Raw genomic sequence first — 6000 nt, 5'->3', positions numbered from 1 at the left:
TGGTTGGCAGCAGGAGCCAGTGTCCAGAGGTGGCAATCATGGGAGGATTTGGGAACTAGCCCAGAGCTGAGCTGCGGCTGTGTGAAAGACGATGCTGATTTAGAAAGTGTGCTTCCAGGGCTGAGGGAGCTGTTGCGGCAGTTCTCAATGAAAGACCCTCTCATGGGGGTCTCCCAAGACCATCAGAAAACACAGCTATCTACAGTACAGCTCATCACAGTAGCAAAAGTCTAGTTATGAAGTGTCAACGAAAGTAATTCCACAGTTGGGGGGAGGGGGGACCACCACAACATGAAGAACTATATTAAAGCATTAGGAAGCCTGAGAACCACTGTGTAGGGTATCTATACTAACTTTCTAACCAAATCAGATGCTACTCATTCCCCTTCTTCAGTGCTAGACACCTCCTTCCTTCCTTCCTTCCTTCCTTCCTTCCTTCCTTCCTTCATTCATTCATTCTTTCCTTCCTTCCTTTATAACCCTTCCTTCCTTCCTCCCTTCCTTCCTTCATATCCCTTCCTCCTCCCTTCCTTCTTCTCTTCTCCCCTCACCTCCTTCTCAGCAGAACAGTACTCATTACTTATGCCTGAGTAGAGTTCAGCAGCAGCTCTTAGACGCTGTGTCTCTCCTTCTTATCCATAATGCTATAACGCAGATGTCTCTGGCTATACCATGGCTGCACCAGTATCTGCCCTTCCCAGAATCTTTCCCCACCCCAGTGTCCCCAGGACAAGTCACATGCCTGCTAGTAAGTAGCCTGCCAGCATAGGTAGCATGGGGCTACCTTCGTCACCTCCTTCCTAGGTTGTCTTCAAAGCTCTTCTCACAGCAACCCTGGGCAGGGCACGACCTGGGAGAAAGGATAGAGCACTCCTTCATCAGAGTCTCTGAGGGCATTGATGGGAACACAGAAGAAATAAAAAAAGAAGTTTCGGGCCAAAAGCTGGGGCTATTGCAGTCCCAGCAGGCTCAGTTTGGCCATCCATTGAGTTAAAAAAGAAACTTGGGCCAAGGAGAGAGCTTAGTTGGCAAAGTGCTAATCTTCCAAGCATAAGGGCCTGAGTGACTGAAATCCTAAGTCTCCATGTTAAACAAACAAACAAACAACCAACCTAACAGGGCAACATGGTGGTTCGGTGGCATGGTGGCATTTGCTTACAGTCCCAGTGCAAGGAGGTAAAGACATTTAAGTTCCTGGGCTACTGGCTGGTAAACTTCAGGCTAGTGAGAGTCAAAAGAAGTAAAAGTGGGGAGAACCCAAAGAAAGCTGACCTCTGGCTTCCACAAACACAAAAACAGGTATACACATCACCTGCGCATAGACACACACACACACACACACACACACACACACACACGCACACGCACATGCACACGCACACGCACATACACTGGGGTTGGGGGCTTAGTAGTAAAACCCAGAGAGAGAGATTTATTCAAAGTGCTCACATAAAGAAAGGGAATGGATAAAGGGGCCCAGTGACCCCCAAGATTTCAGAAGATCAGGATGCCTATGTTAGCTTTAGATTTAAGTTGGGGCAAGGAGCAATATGTTGGCATCATGAAGCAGTCCTGGTCCAGATGCTGTCTCCTTGATCCTCACCTCAGCTTGGGTCCAGTGTGGTGGCCTGAGGATGCTACCCTGGGTCAATCTGGTTCCTAGGAGATGGTCACTTCTGCTTCAGAGTGCAGCTTGGCCCGCACGGGTGATCACTGTCATCTGGGCGTGGCCTGACCTTCCAGGTTTTGTACTTCCAAAAATCCAAGGCGACCGCAGGTTTAAGGCAGTGATTCTCTCTGTCTTCAGCTCTGAGGGATGATAAGATAGATCTGGACACACTGAGTGTCTTGCTTGTCAACTGTCAGAAGCAAACAAGTGACCCAAAGCTAAGGAGACAGACTTAGAAAAGCAACAGAAATGCCAGGCTTACACCTCGCATTGAGTTTACCACGTAAGTCAGCCTAAGGAGTCCATGCTTTTTTGGCAGAAAAACAAATCTAAGCGGATGAGCCCCTGCAGTCACCGTGAAGGGAGCAGAGCTAATGACATCTACAGAATGAGAACCACGCCCCCTGCCAGGGATGCAGAGAGTCCAGGTCTCCTGGGACTTCTAGACCAGGCCAAGCACGCTGAGGCAGAGGCATCAGGGGATCCACAGCGGAAATCGAGCCACAGAGGATGGGTAATTATGAGATCTGAGAGTCAGAGTGAGACTTCGAAATCCATCCTGTGAACCAGGCATAGGAAGGAGGCATGGAGCAGGGGATGCTGGGAAGGAGAGCCAAGGCGCTAAGAGAAACTTCCTAACTCTCAACCTAGTGTATAAATATAGACCACCCTAGGACTAGGTAGCATCTACTCAGATCAGTCATACCCAGATAGCACTTCTACACCCTATAGGGTAGGTATGCTGGTTTATCCCTGCCTAGGAGAGGACGCTGGGGTTTAGAAGTAATGAAGATGCTAGAGTGCTGTCTCTACAGGCAAAGAATTTGTTGCATAAGCATCAGAACCTGAGTTCCAATCCCGGCTCCCTTGTAAAGGTTAAGCATGAGAACAAGCCCACAGCACAAGCACTGAGCAGGTCAGAAGGGAAGGATGCCAGGAGCTCACTGGCAAAACCCATGAGCTCTGGGTCTTGCTTCAAAGATTAAAGGAGCAATGAGAAGCAGGACACTCATAGAAACACACACACGTGATTTAGTTATAGACATGTCTGCGTCTGATGACCACATCCAAGCAATTTCCGCAGCACCCGATGCCTGATCTTCTGGTTGCGGAGAGGGGAGACGGGCAACTGCCCACGGGTGTTTCTAGCCCTTCGATGTAATGGATAGTAATTCTAAGAAAGTTTTCTTGGCAAGATTCAGGCAGTGTTGGGAGTTTATTTTTCCACTCCCTTCAGGAAAGTTAATCAATTTTAAAGCCGACCCCTTCCAAGCTAGGATGACAACTGGGGAAAAGGGATTGCTTTTTTAGCTGCTGGGTTTGCTGCCTGGGCCCCTCCCACCTCCGTGGGGCCCGCTTATTGACATTGAAATATCTTAACAATAAGCAGCTATCGATACCCTCCCCCTAGGTCAATACGGAGACTCATTGACCCAGACTGCAAATATGGAAGGCGGTGAGTCCAAGGTCACTATTTACCTGAAGGGATGAGGAATATATCTTGATAAGAACCAAAAAAATCGAAATCAATATGCAAGCCGTGGCGTGGATCGCTAAAGCTGCACGCTGCCAGCCACGAGGCTATTTTAGGCCATTTCAGGGCTCCTCTGACTCAGAAGCGGAGGCCAGGACTAGAGAGGAAGTGAGAACAGAATCCGACCCTTCTCTCATTGCCCCAGCCAAGGAGACTGACGATCTATATTGCTGGCCTGGGTCAGCTCAGTTCCCACAAGACTCAGTTTCTCCAGTCACTCTGAGGGAGTCCTTCAGACACAGAACATAACGGCCCATTTAACCACAGGAGCTGTAGAGGGTATGACATGGCAAGATGGCTGCTTCCCACCATCATATCAGCGATGGTGATGGTAAAACAGAAGGATTCTGGGACCTGCTGACGTCATCGACTTGGCAAAGTTCCAGGCCAATGAGAGACCCTGTCTCAAATTAAAAAATGGAAGGTGTCTGAGGGAACTATACCCAAGGTTGTACACACACACACACACACACACACACACACACACACACACACACCACTACTTCCCCAAGGGAGCTTATTGGAGAAGCCGTAGGGGGCAAATAACATGATCTTCGCCTGTTGGGGAAACTTCATTATCCAAGATGGAGTCTCCTGTTGGGAAGGGGAAGGGCAAGGTCTGAGGCAGGCTACCTGACGACCTGCCTGAGCCTCCCGGCCATAAACATTCTAAACTGGAGCTGCCGCACTATGGGCTTTCTTCCTCTGAAGGGCTATTTTTATTATAATTATTTGTTTAGGCTTAATTAACTTCTTTCCCAATTACAAAAGAAATCCATGTTCTCTGTAGAAAATGTCAAGGCAGTCCGTGACGATCCTCTTAATCTCCCTCTCGGAGTGTTCTGACTGTCTGATGAAGGGAAGACAGAGCACGGGCCCTGAATCCCGAAAGAAAGACCCGAGTTCAAGTTTGGATCTGCAACTTGGCAGACGCGCGGCTTTCGAGGAAGGGGCTGCTTCTCTCTTGGCTGCCATTTCGGAGAGGAGAAGGCTCCTCGGTGCAGCTGACACGGTGATTAAATAAGGATTTATGCAAAACACTATAAAGTTGACATATGTCTGACAAGTTGGATCATGAGACACCCAGGGACACGTTCGAATAGGCAGCATCGGGGACAGAAATGGGAGAACCGCTGCCGAAGCGAGGATGGCTTTTAAAATTACAGGATTTTTATAGGCAACTAAAGTCTCTCAAACGGGAACATCATTATGAAATAGATGACTCCTTAAGCAGAGCAAACATCTTTTCAGTAGAGTCAAAAGTAAATCTCAAGTGTCCCGTCGCAAGACAATGTCAGATATTTGAGGCTAATTGGCTTTATTTAATCTTTGTATTAAAAAAAATCATCACATCAGTTTGTACACCATAAGCACATGCAATTATAAATTATCAGTATGTGATATGTCACAAAGACGAAATGAAGGTAAATGATCAAAACCCGACGTGAGAGGGATCTTACAACAAGATCCACAGGAGTCAGGGCCAGTAAGGAAATAGGGATGAGGGGTGTCAGACCAAAGTAGTTCCATACGGAGACTCGGTTACAGGGGTGATCTCAGCTGGGGAACCTAATAGGGTTGCCTAGCAACCGTCAGGAGGGGGGGACTAAGTGAACCAGAAAGGAGCCATGTCTAGAAGGGGTTAGTCCCATTGAAGTTGGACCCACAAGGAGAAGAGAGTCTCAGTTGATCAACTGACCAGATTAGATTGTCCCATAGACATGTTATATGAGGAAGTGCCTTACTAATTGAGATCAGAGGGCCCAGTCCCCTCTGGGTGGCACCATTCCCTAGGCAGGTGGTGCTGATCTCTAAAAAAAGGATAGGCATGACCCTGTGAGAGAGCCAGCAAGCATCCAGTTTCTTATTCAAATTTCTGCCTTGGCTTCTGTTCGTGAGGGACTATTGCCTGCCTATAAGCTGAAATAAAGCCCTTTCTCCCCTAAGTTGATTTTGGTCAGAATGTTTTATCACAGGATGAAATTAGGATGTGATGGGAGTCATAAAGGGGATAGAGTCGCTGTCAGAAAGTCTATGTAAAGGAGGGGAAACCAGGAGAGACTTATTTCTATCTTCAAGCCAGTACCTCCCATTGACCAACGGACCTGGAAGTCCAAGAATGGGTTTGGTTCCCTATCAAGGTGTGTTCTCTGGCTCTTCTGCCTTCTCTTCATGAGGACATAGTGACCAGGCACCATCTCAGAAGCAAGAAACAGCCTTCACCAGATACCAACACCGTCACAATGATTTCAGACTTCCAGCCTCGAGAAATGACACAAGACACAGACTGCCGTTGTTTGTAAACTTAAGGTGTTTTTGCAATAGCAACTCAAGCAGACCCAGATGGGGTTGACCTCTCTACTAGCTTATTAGATAAACCTCTGTTCCTCACAAGGAGTCTTTTCCTCGCACTGAACCCTCTCAGTAATAAAGGATTGCTAGACTGAAGGAAAAGCTTTGCAGCCTGAGAAGTCTTCACTCCCATTGTAGCAAACCAGCCACAAATGCTGTGCTTACTGGACTCATACTAAAACCAATGCTACTGAAGACAGTTCCGATACAAGTTTAAATGTGCTCATCTCTACCATTTAACATAATCCTGGGAGTATGCACCAATGTGAAAAGGAAAGAAAGTCTGCAGAGACACAACTGTCTAATCAACTGTCATGATCAGCATGGGAGATAGATAGGAAGCTAGAGAATACAGCAGAATCAACTGCCACAGTATTAGCACAATTAGAATTCAGTAAAACAGTCAATGGACAAAACTCAGTAGCTTCTCTATCCACTGGCAATA

At 47.4% G+C, this 6000-nt stretch overlaps 1 long non-coding RNA gene across 1 annotated transcript; it reads right to left on the bottom strand.

Annotated features, from left to right (window-relative positions):
* Positions 1-1405: 1405 nt before the first annotated feature.
* Positions 1406-3535, bottom strand: LOC120095211 (uncharacterized). Its single transcript, XR_015632414.1, has 2 exons — positions 3149-3535; positions 1406-1809 (listed from the first exon to the last, which is right to left on the bottom strand). It is a non-coding gene; the product is annotated as an uncharacterized LOC120095211 (long non-coding RNA).
* Positions 3536-6000: the final 2465 nt, after the last annotated feature.

This window comes from Rattus norvegicus, chromosome 10 (genome assembly GCF_021556685.1).
Source record: "Rattus norvegicus strain SHRSP/BbbUtx chromosome 10, alternate assembly SHRSP_T2T, whole genome shotgun sequence".
In the NCBI taxonomy this organism is placed as follows: Eukaryota; Metazoa; Chordata; class Mammalia; order Rodentia; family Muridae; genus Rattus; species Rattus norvegicus.
Note: the sequence above shows the minus strand (reverse complement) of the source record. Positions and strands in the feature narration are given on the sequence as shown.